At 28.1% G+C, this 13,492-nt stretch overlaps 1 pseudogene; it reads left to right on the top strand.

Annotated features, from left to right (window-relative positions):
- The window catches only part of LOC139863925 (cysteine-rich receptor-like protein kinase 2), a 215,664-nt pseudogene that overhangs the window by 711 nt on the left and 201,461 nt on the right, over nucleotides 1–13,492 (top strand).

Genomic DNA, 13,492 nt, shown 5'->3' with positions numbered 1-13,492 from the left:
ATTATACTCCAACAATCACCCCTTTAATCAGTTAATTAAGCTTATATACATCCATTTGGTTCATTCATTTTCTGATGTGGGACATGACTTACACACCTTAACCGATTATACTCCAACAAGATTGAAATATTGTAGAAGGTTGTGAGTTATGAATGTGTCACTGGTAATATTGTAGAAGGGTTCTGGCCCATGTGTGGTAAAGAAAAAAAAAAGTTCTAATATACTGTTAAAAATTTCCTGTGATCTTCGTCGATGAAACATGCTCCAAGTCTCTTATAACCTTTCCATACAACTCCTTATAACGGGTGTTTTGGGCGTTTTAGCCTGCCACGTCAGTTTCAACTCCCCCTCAACAGCTGTGTAACTAATGGTCTTATCAAAGCAATTTATCAACCATGATTTTATGTGTTTATTATTTTCAAAGGGTAACTAAAACTTGTTTGATACCAAATGGTAAATGTAGGAATTTAGATTCAAAGTTATATATGTGGCTTATGTATCGTTGTCTGTGGTGTGGACTCTGGTGCAATGAGCTTGAAGGAACTTGCTTGTTGGTCTTTCATTTAAATTGCTATGCATCAAGTTGGTCCGCTTTAATCCTATAATTGACCCTTTTTTTAAATATATGCATCTTCATCCATATTTAGTCAAAATTTACAACATTTCTAGAAAATGTTAACTAGCTTGGTCCAGTATAGAGGTGCAATAAAATATAATCCCCATATTGAACTTTACAGTTGACCACATGTAATTACAATAAAACCACACTTTTGACCATATATAATTTCAATAAGACCCCATAATATACATCGCATTTAGGCAGAAACTACATGTGAACAAGTTATTTGAATTCTTTTTCAGCCAAATAATTGTTAGAAGCTAAAATAACTATGATGCTCAACGGTCGTATCATTTCCAATCGTACTCCTGGGTGTAGGTTGAGCACAATGATATATAAAGAACCACTTAAAACATGGTGTTCTAGTGGTTGTGTGTACAAATTTAATCAATTTAGCCAAGGAGGCACACTACAAAAAAAAAAAAAAAACCGTTAAACAGGAACGACACTTTTAGGTACACATCGGGCCGTCCCCTAAGTAAAACTAAACGACAAAAACTGAGACAGCTTTTTCTGAAAAGTTTGACCAATTTTTTCCCGGACGACAATTTGAGACGACATGTCGTCCCGAACGAAAATACATTTTTTATTTATTTTTCGTCCCCAAAGATGTCGTCCCCAAAATTTTTTACTAGTTTATATTATTTAATTATATATTATTTAATTATTAAAAAATATTTCTGTTGGGACGACGAGTCGCGAAAAGGTTGTTCGGAAAGAAAATATTAACTTATTTATTAAATAATACAAAACATGTCGTCGCGAAAGAGTCGTCCACGATAATCGTATCTTTTGTCAGAGAAGAAAGTCAAAGTGAGACCCACAATCGTCCGGGAAAAAAATGGTTGTCGTGCCGAAAAGTCAAAGACTTTTCGCAAAGAAGTTTCTGGCACGACCTTTTTGGGACGAATTATCGTTCGGAAAGGTAATCTAGGACAACTTTTCATTCCGAAAGGCCCGCATTGTGGCCCCTAATAATGCTTTTTCTTGTAGTGGCACATGGATTTATGCAGTCATAGTAATAAAATGTTTACATCTTCTGTGTTAATTAAGATACGAGAACTACAATCAGTTCTATGATGACCCGGAAGGTAGTTTAGACGCGGCGGTCGCCCCACTTGGAATATGTAGTAACGAGTCAACAAGTCAACTACTTACAGATTTCAACCGTGTAGTACAAGAATTAATATCAGATATTAGTATTGCTACCCCAAGAACTTCTAATTTCTATGTAGCATCCACAAGGCAAGTCACTAGTGATAATACAACAGTTTATGCTATTGGACAATGTGTTGAGAAAGAAAGCAAGACGATTTGCGAAAACTGCTTGCGTACAGCCTATAACAACGTTTACAATTGTCTTCGGGCTAATGAAGCACGTGCTATTAATGTTGGATGCTTTATGAGGTACTCTGTGTTTCCATTTTTTCAAGATAATCAGACAATTAATCTCATACCTTTTCTAGGTTCAGGTAAGGCCTCTTCTAATTCAATCTTTATAGTTGGGTGAATTGTCGAAAAATCATATGATCGAACTGTATTTGGTCTATTTGTGTGACAGGGGGTTCAAATAAATATGGTTTGATCGTTGGCGTATGTATTGGGGCAGGTCATTTTTTGCTTATCCTTGCTCTATCATTATGGTTTTGGCGAAGGAAAAAGTCTACGACCCTCGAAAAAGGTGATTTATAGAATATAAATATTGAAACATGATTGATTATGTTTAACTAATTCTTGTAATACCATGTTATTCCTGTAGACACATCAGAGTTGAAGGGCATATATAGTTACAACCACCAAGATTTGAAGAAGGCAACTAATAATTTTAGTGAAGAGTACTTACTAGGAAAAGGAGGTTTTGGCGAAGTATTCAAGGTAATGAAACTTCGTCGAGTATTATACTTATTTATTTTCATGACCCGTTCATACCGATTATAAACGATTCACAATAATTGATTACATCGCGAGGTACTTGACCTCTATATGATACATTTTACAAACATTGCATTCGTTTTTAAAAGACAAACTTTCATTTCATCGAAAGTTGACAGGCATGCATACCATTTTATAATATATCAAACTATTAATAGCTTAATAATAATCTTGTTGAACTCAACAACTCGAATGCAACGTCTTTTGAAATATGTCATGAATGACTCCAAATAATAGCTCTAAAATGAGCAAATGCACAGCGAAAGATTTCTTTCATACCTAAGAATTAACATGCTTTAAAGTGTCAACCAAAAGGTTGGTGAGTTCATTAGTTTATCATAAACAATCATTTCTATTATTTTAATAGACCACAAGATTTTCATTAACATTTCTCATAAATATACGTCCCATATATAGAGACAAAAATCATTCATATGGATTGAACACCTGGTAATCGACATTAACAAGATGCATATAGAATATCCCCATCATTCCGAGACTCCCTTCGGACATGATAAAATCGAAGTACTAAAGCAGTTCAAATTCTCTGACTGGAGCTTGTTAGTGCCCATAGATCTATCTTTAGGATTCGCGTCAATTAGGTTGTCTGTTCCCTAATTCTTAGATTACCAGACTAAAAGGGGCATATTCTATTTCGATCATTCAACCATATAATGTAGTTTCAATTACGTGTGTCTATTTCGTAAAACAATTATAAAAGCAGCGCATGTATTCTCAGTCCCAAAAATATATATTGCAAAAGCATTTAAAAAGGGAGCAAATGAAACCCACTATAATGTATTTTGTAGTAAAAATACATATGACGATATTGAACAATGCAGAGTTGGCTCCGGATTCACGAACCTATAACAATTATATATATTAAAACATATAATTGAAATCTCAAAATTTCATTTATTAATATATATTATTTATATATATTTTGTAGTTATATAAGATTTATACTAGATTCCATTTTAAAAATATATACTTTATTTTATATCTTAAATTATATGTTGTATATATTTATTTTGTATATGTATTTAAAGTGATTAATATAGTTATTTTGATATATATATATATTTAGTATTATATTAAAAATACTTAATTTGTTGTATGTAAGTTTTTCTGTACTAATATTAATGAAAATAATATTAACTTGTGTTATCTTTTCATAATAACACTAATAATAACAATAATAATAATAATAATAATAATAATAATAATAATAATAATAATAATAATAATAATAATAATAATACATATAACAATATCGAAACTAATAATAATAATAATCATAATAATGGTAATAATACTAAAATGATAAGGTTATTACAAATAATATTATGATTAATACTTATAATGATAATAATTATAATACTTATACATATGATAATAATAATAATGTTTATAACATTAATAATAACAATAATAACAATAACACTAATAATAATAATAAATATGATAATAATAATAATAATAATAATAATAATAATAATAATAATAATAATAATAATAATAATAATAATAATAATAATAACAATAATTAATATGATAATATAAAAGTGTATACCCTTTCGAATGCCTTTCTAAAAAGAATTGCCCATGGCGGGGCTCGAACCCTCGACCACTTGCTCAACCGAAAACATCCCAAACCACTTGACCATTTCTGCTTTTCCGATTTAGATACCCATTTAAATAAATATAAACCGTATTACTGAGTTCTTATCTCTTCTTCATCTTCACAAACGACCAAAGATTGAATCGAGCTAATAACTAATTTCTGATTTAGTTTTAGGATTTGAAATTTACACAGACACGATTAGTGAGTGTTTAGATTAATTAAAAAAAATTAAAAAGAAAGAAGCTTTAACAGCTTGTTTATGAACGCTTATGAACTGGAAATCAAATTCGAATTTTTATAATGTTTTAGACCTTGATTCCTTCATGAAAAAGGTTCTAAATTGTCCCTGTAAACTTTATCAATCAACAATTTAATCTTAAACACTAAAACAGACGCAAATTTCTTGTTGAACAATTCATTTGACTTTCTAGCTCGATATTGAAAATTGAGGTTTCAAACTTTGCAGATAGTTTAGATACAAGATTCCTAAGAGAACTGCATTATTATACTTTAAAATTTGTTAAGAATTCGAAGGATTTAATAAAATGTACACGAACAGGGGACTAACAGTGTTCTTCAATTTTTCTAAATTAAATTCGATTTAATAGAAAGCTGTAAACGGTGTTTGTGATTACTAGAAGTGGTAGTAGGTTGAATGATGTAATAATCGACTGAATTGATCAATTAAATATATAATGTGGTTCTCATTTTCTCAAACAGACAAAAGGAAACAGATAATAATCAAGAAAATAAAATAAGAATCGAATCAATTGGTTATCTGATTTGTACTATGGACAACGACCTGAAACGGTTTGGACACAGATTGTATCAATCACCTACAGCCATGAAACGGATTGAAAAAAAATTTATGTACGTTCTCTGTATTTATATATACGTATATATTTATGTATCTGTACCATATATATGTATTTATCTATATAACTATAACTAAAATTTATATATATATATATATATATATATATATATATACGTATTTAAGTATATCTGTATTTGTAGGTAATTATACATTGACTATATATATGTATATTAAATATATAAAGAAAATTACTAACATTCATAGTCAATATTAATTTTTAATAATAATTATCACACTATTTATAATAGTAACAATAATTTATAATAATAATAATAATAATAATAATAATAATAATAATAATAATAATAATAATAATAATAACAAAGATAATAATGGTAATAATAATAACAATTTTATTAATAATAATAACTAATAATAATAATACTGATAATGAATAATAATTATAATGATTATTATACAAGTGATAATAATAATATTTTTAATGATAATAATAATGATTTGTATTATTTTTATAATAATACATATAATAATAATAATAATGACTTTGTTGATTGTAACATCATAATATTAAATCAAAATTTTTACTACTAATTATATTAATAATGTTATTAATAATAATAATAATAATAACATTAGTAATTATAACAAATTAAGTGTATCCAATTTCATATCTTTATATTATATATAGTAATAGTATCAATATTGATATTAATATTTATATTGTTTTTAATAAAAGTAATGATAATATTATTATAGCAATTATAATTTATCTTGTAAGTTTAATATGCTGATATTATTAACTAGGGAATATTTATTAACTATCTCATATATTATAATACATATTGATTATTTAATTTTATACATTTTATATATATTACCATATACTTAATCATTAAAATCATATATGTTTATATATATATAGATTTATTTTAAAATTTACACTTAATTATTTTGTATCCTGTTTTACATATTTAATTCTAATATCTATTTTATATTTTCAAATTATTATATATATACTTTCACTTATATATATATATATATATGTATATGTATGTATGTATATGTATGTATGTATGTATGTATATATATATATATATATATATATATATATATATATATATATATATATATATATATATATATATATATATATATATATGCATATTTAGTTACACACCATTGTTCATTAATCTTCGGGCATAGTCCAAAGGTAAATGATTACATGAAAATAGTTTACAAATTTTAATATTCAACATTACAAACGTTGCTTATCGTGTCGGAAACATATAAAGATCAAGTTTAAATTTGGTCGAAAATTTCTGGGTCGTCACATTTAATAAATGGAAGTGACGCTTCCTCCTTCAGCTCAGAGATCTCGAAAGCAATTCCTAAGCAGCGATTTTAATCCATTCCACTACCTCTACCAACATTTTCAAGCGGAACATTCAAAGCAAAGCGGCGCTTCCTTCACAAAACTGGAATATTCCTACTAAAATGCCTCCTCTGATCTTAGAGTTCCGATTCTCTTCAAAATACCAAGCAGCGCTTCGAAATACAAGTTGCGCTTGCTCCTATAAACATCAAACATTTTAGCAACCAATTCTCCAATTCTAAAAAAAAAATTTCTAGTTTTTACCACTTTTCCTTAAATAACCCCACAAAGTATTAAGTATCGAAAATCTTGCAATTCAACTATAAAACCCATAATTAAACCAAATATTGCCTGAAGATAGATATAAAACATGTATAAATCAGGCAATATCATATATACATATACATACATATATATACGTACATATATATATATATATACGTACATATATATATATATATATATATATATATATATATATATATATATATATATATATATATATATATATATATATATATATATATATATATATATATATATATTCACACACCATTGTTCGTGAATCATCGGGCATAGTCCAAAGGTAAATGATTACATGAAAATAGTTTACAAATTTTAATATTCAACATTACAAACATTGCTTATCGTGTCGAAAACATATAAAGATCAAGTTTAAATTTGGTCGGAAATTTCCGGGTCGTCACAGTACCTACCCGTTAAAGAAATTTTGTCTCGAAATTTGATAGAGGTGGTCATGGCTAACAATAAGAATGTTTTCATGACGAATATGAGCTGATAAATAGAGTTTTATCATTATTGATTTATATAGATAAAATGATTTGATTATGTGAAGCGTACGAGTGATGTTGTCACAAAATATTGAGATAGAGATTTAACTTTTGACGTAGTCACGGTGGATTTTCTGGAATTCCAGGGATTTAAGAAAATCATCGAAATCTATATCAGATTCGATTCTTCGGTAATTAAGAGAATTAGGATCTTCTTCAATTAAATGTGGTCATCTGCCTCGATTGCTCTTGTCGGATGTTTCCATTATAAAATTACTTCTTCCGTTCCATTATTCTCACCACTCCTATACTTTCTTTCTCAATTCATACATCCAAAAGATTGTGAAATGCTTAATCCCATTCTAATCCTTGATATTTTCCTAATTATCATTTCTGTCATCCTTCTTTTCAATCTTCCACCAGAAGAATCTGTTTACTTTTACTATTACTTTGGGGTGATACTATTCTTAATTCTACCGTGTCTTTATATTGCTACTCGTATTAATATCCACGGTTTGTAACCTCCGTGTTGTTATTGGGCTTTATATTTTCTCTTATATTTTGGAGCTCTTTGCCTTTTTATTCTCTTCTCTACCTCTCGTAAGGCGAGTAACAGTCCAGAATTCGTAAGTATGGAGTTCGAATGAACTTCATGTTCTACACGAGAAAGAACGTAATAGCACGATTTGATTTGTCAAATTACCAGAATCACTGAGAATAGAACTATCAAGAATATATTTTCTTGATATGTTCAGAAGTTAAGCAGAATGAAAGAGTTATATAACATAGCACTTGATGACGTTATGATATGTGAATCATCACGTCCCATTAGAAACTCAGCATGACTTACTGTAATATAATCACGTTGATCAAGTATCAGTATATTATACTAATTCATGGATCAATTTCTTTACATTTCTCCAGAATTCATTCATAAATTAAACTTAGATTTTACAAAAGTTTCCAATATAATGAAACACAGGAAGCACGAAGAGGTATATAATTTCGAACGAGAATATTTATGAAAATATCCTCAGAAATATTGAAGATATTTATGATGATATTTTGGAATTTCCAAGTTCGAAGGTTGATGAAGAAAAATTTTCCGCAAGATTTTAACATGACTTCGGAGCAAGATATTCTCTAAAGATTTCAACGGATCCAGAATTACCTGGATTCTTTGAATATAGGGTATGGTCCTTGTATTTGTCCTTGGTTTCCTTCATGGTTAGCTCAATCCGTTTTCCAGTTCCAACTTTTCTGAGCTTTTCCAACGTATCCTTCTTTATCATCAAACTTTTGACTGTTAAGGTCGTTTACAGTTTTTGCTGCTTCATTCAGTTTTTTCAAACTTTGAAGTATTGATTCGTAGCCTGGGTGCTTTTCAGAATTTCAGGATGAAAGTTCATAATTCTAAGAGATAAATGTTATATGTATACATATAACTGTTGATGTAAACATGCTGCGAGATTTCAAAATACTGATTGCTGATTTCTAGTAATTGGTAGGGCAATTCTCGTTATAAAGTGCGGATGAGTATATGAACAGGTTTTAACGAACAAATATAATGGTTCTTCGGAGAGACTTAATTCAATGAGTAATGAAGTTGCTGGTAAGTTTACTGCTAATATGGTGGAATATAAACGGTTCTCCGGTAACGATGACGAAATGACAACGTATATATCGAGGTTATAATAAGGCTAATCCGAATGAAAGTTGAAGTTGATTTGTTCGAGCTGTGACAAAATTGGCTAATTTGGAAAGGAATTGTAAAGCTATTTTCGATAATAATAATGTTAAAGGAGCTAGCATAGATACGTGTTAAACATTTGCTCAGGTTCCGAGTGTTTTCAGGTGCATAACTATATGCATAAATCTTTTCTTCCATAGATGAAGTGCGGTTGGTTCATCCTCTCAATTGAGGTGTTTTCAAGAATCATGAAAGGTTTGAACACAGATTGTAATCGTCAAGATACAAATAAGATTTAAGATGAAGTCAAGTGGCAAACTTGAAAAAATATTTAGTTTCATATGTTATAATTAATATTTTAATTCATTTTAATTGTCCAATGTTGGTAGTCTAAAGTTAGTAGTCCACAGTTAATAATTCATATATATAATATTTGAATTAATTAATACGTATCGTGACCCATTGTATACATGTCTCAGACTCGATCACAACTCAAAGTATATATATTATTTGAGAATCAACCTCAATCCTGTATAGCTAACTCGAGCATTACTGCATATAGAGTGTCTATGGTTATTCCCAATAATATATATAGATGACGTCAATATGATATGTCAAAACATTGTATACGTGTCCCGATATTTAAAGTGCGTAAAATAAATAACAGAAATTAAATGACGATAAATAAAATTGCGAGAATTTATATTGCGATAAATAAATTGCGATAATTAAATTGCGATAAATAAAATGTAATACGGAATTAACAGTTAGCTAGGAACAGTTAGCTAGGATTTTGTTAGCGTGGATTCTTAATAGAATTTCTCATAGTTAATTTGTTTGTTTCTAACAAATTTTATTTTGTTCAATGTTTTCTTCATTATGCCACTTGTTGGATTCTGATAGATCAAAATCCAATTATGAAATTGAATGAAAATGGTTATTTTGTGGTGAACGGATTCGTATATCTTGTGGATGTAAGTAGGATAGTAATTGGTTGTTGAATCAGATTCGAAGAATGTACAGTGTAACTTATTAATGTAAAATCTAAATATTTCTTGGGTATTACCTACCCGTTAAAATATTTTCACCATTAACAGTTTGTACGAAAGAATTTTTAATTACAATCTTTATGAAAATATATACTTACATATATATTTTCTTCAGATGTAATCATGGATCTAATGAGTCAATATGATATTAATCTCATTTGATTTACCGTTAGAACTAGAATATATAATCTCTAAAACATTAGAAATTACATAATCGTCATGTAGAACGAAGATAAATGATGTAGAACGATTCATAGAACGATGATTAAGTTCGAGGTATGGACTGTGATGTTGAGACGTGTAATGTCGAAACTTGGGTTGTTGGTGGCACTGGTGTTGATGTTGGTGGTACTGTTGGTGCCGGTGATGTTGTTGAAGCTGGTATGTTTTGCACCATATTTTCCAAGGCTACAACTTGGGCGCGAAGCTCGTTGACTTCTTCCATTATTCCGGGATAATTGTCGGTCGGAACGAGCGGATGAATAAGGTTTAAAATTTCAGATAGAATATAATCATGACGAGATACTCGGGAAATGAGGGTGAAAATGGTGTTTCGGATTGGTTTGTCGGTGAGTGCTTCAGGTACATCGCCAAGAGGAAAATTTGGTTGATGGAAAGGATCATCTTCTTCTCGTTTCCATTCATTAAGTCGACTACGAACCCATCAGATGAATTGGGGATGGCTGATTGGTTGATTCATTCTGGTGACGCTGCTTCCAGAGCTTAGGTGAACATCCATGTCGGAATAGCTGTCGGGTTCCGAAGAACTTGAACTAGTGATGAGTTCCATTTTGTACGATTGAGTAAAGGATTTTTCAATAGGAAATGATTTTCGGCTATTGGATGATATTCTAATGACATAGAATATCTATATATATATATAGTAACAGATACGCTCTGCTAAGATATAAATTTTGTCTATACACTATTCATGCAATCAATGCAATAAGATGTGTCTAGACTAAGAATGATAAGCAGGTAATTTTCGACAAAAATAATAAGCAAAACTTTTGACATACAGACACGGTCGAAGTCCAGACTCACTAATGCATCCTAACGACTATCAGTTAGACACACTAATGCAAGACCTGGTTCTCTAAGACCACCGCTCTGATACCAACTTTCATGACCCGTTCATACCGATTATAAACGATTCACAATAGTTGATTACATCGCGAGGTACTTGACCTCTATTTGATACATTTTACAAACATAACATTCATTTTTAAAAGACAAACTTTCATTTCATTGAAAGTTGACAGGCATGCATACCATTTCATAATATATCAAACTATTAATAACCTAATAATAATCTTGTTGAACTCAACGACTCGAATGCAACGTCTTTTGAAATATGTCATGAATGACTCCAAGTAATAGCTCTAAAATGACCAAATGCACAGCAGAAGATTTCTTTCATACCTGAGAATAAACATGTTTTAAAGTGTCAACCAAAAGGTTGGTGAGTTCATTAGTTTATCATAAACAATCATTTCCATTATTTTAATAGACCACAAGATTTTCATTTCCATTTCTTATAAATATACGTCCCATACATAGAGACAAAAATCATTCATATGGATTAAACACCTGGTAATCGACATTAACAAGATGCATATAGAATATCCCCATCATTCCAGGACTCCCTTCGGACATGATAAAATCGAAGTACTAAAGCAGTTCAAATTCTCTGACTGGGGATTGTTAGTGCCCATAGATCTATCTTTAAGATTCGCGTCAATTAGGGTGTCTGTTCCCTAATTCTTAGATTACCATACTAAAAGGGGCATATTCGATTTCGATCATTCAACCATATAATATAGTTTCAATTACTTGTGTCTATTTTGTAAAATAGTTATAAAAGCAGCGCATGTATTCTCAGTCCCAAAAATATATATTGCAAAAGCATTTAAAAAGAGAGCAAATGAAACTCACTATAATGTATTTTGTAGTAAAAATACATATGACGATATTGAACAATGCAGGGTTGGCCTCGGATTCACGAACCTATATCAATTATATATATTAAAACATATAATTGAAATCTCAAAATTTCATTTATTAATATATATTATTTATATATATTTTGTAGTTATATAAGAATTATACTAGATTACATTTTAAAAATATATACTTTATTTTATATCTTAAATTATATGTTGTATATATTTATTTTGTATATCTATTTAAAGTGATTAATATAGTTATTTTGATATCTATATATATTTAGTATTATATTAAAAATACTTAATTTGTTGTATGTAAGTTTTTATATATGTAATGTTAATATGATTTATATATAGAATATTAATATATATATATATATATATATATATATATATATATATATATATATATATATATATATATATATATATATATATATATATAATATGTTTTTTTTTGTGTAAAATATTTATTTGTTTAAAAATGATAGTTTTGATATTACTGATTTACTATTAATATTAATAATAACTTTATTAAAATGATAATTTTAATAATAATAATGATATTGTTAATAACGATACTTTTGTTTAATAATAATACTATTTATACTAATAGTTACAAAAGTGATACTAATACTAAAATAATGATAACTTGTATATAATTCTAATCATAATGATAATAATAATAATACAACTATTAGTGATAATAATAATAATAATAATAACCAATATATTTATAACACTTAATAATAATAATACTAATACTAATATTAATGAAAATAATAATAACTTGTGTTATATTTTCATTATAACACTAATAATAACAATCATAATAATAATAATAATAATAATAATAATAATAATAATAATAATAATAATAATAATAATAATAATAATAATAATAATAATAATAATAATACATATATCAATATCGAAACTAATAATAATAATCAAAATAATGGTAATAATACTAAAATGATAAGGTTATTACAAATAATATTATGATTAATACTTATAATGATAATAATTATAATACTTATACATATGATAATAATAATAATGTTTATAACATTAATAATAACAATAACACTAATTATAATAATAATAAATATAATAATAATAATAATAATAATAATAATAATAATAATAATAATAATAATAATAACAATAATTAAAATGATAATATAAAAGTGTATACCCTTTCGAAAGCCTTTCTAAAAAGAATTGCCCATGACGGGGCTCGAACCCTCGGCCACTTGCTCAACCGAAAACATCCCAAACCTCTTGACCATTTATGCTTTTCCGATTTAGATACCCATTTAAATAAATATAAACCGTATTACTGAGTTCTTATCTATTCTTCATCTTCACAAACGACCAAAGATTGAATCGAGCTAATAACTAATTTCTGATTTAGTTTTAGGATTTGAAATTTACACAGACACGATTAGTGAGTGTTTAGATTAATTAAAAAAATTAAAAAGAAAGATGCTTTAACAGCTTGTCTATGAACGCTTATGAACTGGAAATCAAATTTGAATTTTTATAATGTTTTGAGACCTTGTTTCCTTCACGAAAAAGGTTCTAATTTGTCCCTGTAAACTTTATCAATCAACAATTTAATCTGAAAC

The sequence above is a fragment of the Rutidosis leptorrhynchoides genome, chromosome 8, assembly GCF_046630445.1.
Source record: "Rutidosis leptorrhynchoides isolate AG116_Rl617_1_P2 chromosome 8, CSIRO_AGI_Rlap_v1, whole genome shotgun sequence".
Lineage (NCBI taxonomy): Eukaryota > Viridiplantae > Streptophyta > Magnoliopsida > Asterales > Asteraceae > Rutidosis > Rutidosis leptorrhynchoides.
This window is presented reverse-complemented; position numbering and strand designations above follow the sequence as displayed.